The sequence below is a fragment of the Echinops telfairi genome, unplaced genomic scaffold (assembly GCF_000313985.2).
Source record: "Echinops telfairi isolate 266 unplaced genomic scaffold, ASM31398v2 ScPeMD7_7420;HRSCAF=8458, whole genome shotgun sequence".
NCBI classification, from domain to species: Eukaryota; Metazoa; Chordata; class Mammalia; order Afrosoricida; family Tenrecidae; genus Echinops; species Echinops telfairi.
In genome coordinates, this window is record NW_022111320.1 from 21,814,474 (window position 1) to 21,817,445 (window position 2,972).

A 2,972-nucleotide genomic window follows, 5' to 3' on the forward strand; every position below is an offset into this window, starting at 1 on the left:
TGGAAAGTTTCTTTAAAATATCTTCAATATTGCTGCCCCTTTCTTGATCTGTGGAATCCTTTGAATTTTTGCTATGAGCTTTCAAGCTTTAAGTCTACAGACAAGTCATGGGGCCTGCTTGACTGTACAATGAGCATCAAGAAGCCATTTTGTGGTGGAAGAAAACTTATTTTTTTCTTCTCCCTTTTTGAAAGATCTTTCCTCATGATTCCATTTTCTTCCTTATTTACACAAGTTCAACACTTGGAATGGAAAAGGCATTTGTAGGGATTTTTAAATTGCAGAGAAATGTTTAAGTCTCATCTACAGTCATAGTTTTGAACTGGGCTTTAGGTACATGGAACTAAAACCAGTGGGTTGTGGAGGCAATGGCAGGGGTTTTTGTGCTGTAGACAATGACTGTGACAAAAGACTGTACCCATCAAGACAATTGTCCTTACTGAGCCCCAGTGTATCAAATGTGCTTTATAGGAGTTCAAAATTATTAAGACTAGACCATGGTAACACTGTGAAAGTGTTTGAAATTCTTTGTCCCAGTGGAAGTCAGTTAACAGAAGGTGTGGGCTCTCTTACTGACCTGAGCAGTGTTTACATTGTTTCGCAGCACATAGAGACAGACTCAGCTCATGTGCTGGAGCAGGGTCCCTTAATGGGAAGCACATGCCAGGTTTTCATGTCGCAGCTACTACATAGACTCAAGTCTATTCATTTTGAAATCATACTGCCCAGAGGTCTAAAACAAGCTAATATTTTCATTACTATTGAAGATTTGGTGAACACGGGTGACTTTAGTCTTGCACAGATCATACAATTCCCACAAGAGTCAACGTTTTGAAGGATAGTTACTAAATGGTGTGATCTCCCTGACTTTTACTTTTGCCTAATCATTATAGTATGGTCATTGACATGTGAGCTGAAATGCTGGCTGGGAAAACTCTCTTTGCAGGTGCATGTGCCTTTGAACAAATGCAACTGATTTTAGAATCCATTCACCTTCTACACAAAGACGATTGTCAGGAGCCTCTCAGCATAATTCCAGTTTACATTAGAAACAACATGATTGAGCCACGCAAACCTTAAATTCAGCTGGTTCCAGGAATGATTAAAGAAACACGAGATTTTTCTGGATGGAATTTTGACCTTCAGTCCCATGGACTGGTTGATAGCAGAAGTGCTCTTGAAAGAGCACATGAACATCTCTGCTTTTCCAATAGATGAGCTGCTTTAGAGTCATTCTTTTCCATGCTGATGTTAATGCTGACATTCTGCTAATCGACGGAACTCAGTCACACTTGTAACTGTGAAAGATATCATGATTGTCCATTTCAAAGAATGATTGGCCCATACACAAAGTTGATATTGATGAAGTCCAGTCTGATCCAGGAGTTCTTTCTGATCTCACCCATGAAGAAGTACCAGACGGTTCTCAAGAAGAGCTGTATGGAGATCGTGAGATGTAGCTGGAGGATCCAGCTTTTGATATCCCTTGCTGTACTGAGACTTAGATGATCCTGGGAACAAATACTGTCCTCTGGAATGTAGCTATCCTTGTAACTACAAATAGAAGTCATCATCACAGTTAGAGTATTCAGTTTGGTAAAGAGTCAAGTTAACCATTACTATGAGTCCAAGCTCATCACAGGTCTTTCTAAATGGAAAGAACTAAGCAAATAAAAAGCTGATAGGCTATCGAGTCCAAATGTGAAAGACATGGACTGGTTAAAACCCAGATAGCCCACACGGAAGCATTCCAGCAACTGGCTGAAGAAAAAAAAGGGCGGGGGAGAGCCAGGGGCTTGATTTTGATTCATTACTGGTACCGTTCAACTTAGTTCACAACACGAACCTGCCGATGTTGTCAATCAATTGGATGACTTGCAGACCTCAGTGTCCCAACTAGAACTGCAGAGCATGACAGCAAAGCCAGTAAGCTGAGAAAAATGGGAAAAAGGAATGGCAGACTCATGCAATTAGAAGACTTATCGCCAGTCTTCCTGAGATGGCCAGCTTGTCGGGACTATTTTCTCATTAACCACTTTCATTGTGTGGTAATTCCTTATTAACACCTGATGAACAAATAGAGTCGGAAGCACTTGCCCTAGTTACTTGGGCAAATTCTTTAGCAGAAAACATGCTGAAATGTGAGACACCGATATAGTCGAGGATAGGAAGTGGGGGGAGGGAACAGGAAGCGGTTTCTGAACAATAGTGGCGAGTTTTGCTTTAACAATCAGCTTTAATTCATAAGCATCCCATGGTTTCACAGTCCAATTGGGACACCACTTAAGTCAATGTAAATCCACACTTATTTTCTACACATGAGATAGTTTCCATTCTGTCTGACACGCCATTTGGACACACAAAGAAGACAGCAAAATCATGAAACGCAGGAGGAGACAAATACACCAAAAACATAAGAACATCCTCTCATTGAACTATGATATCTGTCCTATAGGAAACAAAGTCTTGCCTTGAAATGTGCACAGTGAAACTTTACATAATCGCATGGAAATCCCCATTATTTTCTTAGACGTTTTTCATGCATGAGTGTTTTCAAGTTTTTCATACTGTACGTATTTCTTAAAACACCGAGGCTAGCAGCAGCAGAGATAAATGCCGAACTTGGTACCCGTGTGTTATCTACGTCAAGGTAACAAGAGTAGGTGGCAAACCTATACCATCTACAAAGCTTCACAATATGCACCCCTATTTAGCCAGTGCTTATTATAGTAAACTATTTTTACTATGATTCATTCTATGTCTATTAATGTTCTGGTCCACATTTATTACCGTGAAGTGTTAATGTATTATATCTTATTTATTTTAAACCAGCTGTCATTACTGAACATTTTGATCAGAAATAGTATAGTAGATTCCTGATTTTTTAAATGACAAAATAATAATAACTTATAAATTATCAAGGGCTCATGAGGGGGAGGATGGTGGGGAGGGAGGGGAAAATGAGGAGCTGA

At 39.8% G+C, this 2,972-nt stretch overlaps 1 pseudogene; it reads left to right on the forward strand.

The window, feature by feature from the left end:
* The first annotated feature begins 277 nt into the window (after positions 1-277).
* On the forward strand, positions 278-2,297 carry LOC101650539 (annotated as a pseudogene).
* The last annotated feature ends 675 nt before the right edge of the window (positions 2,298-2,972 follow it).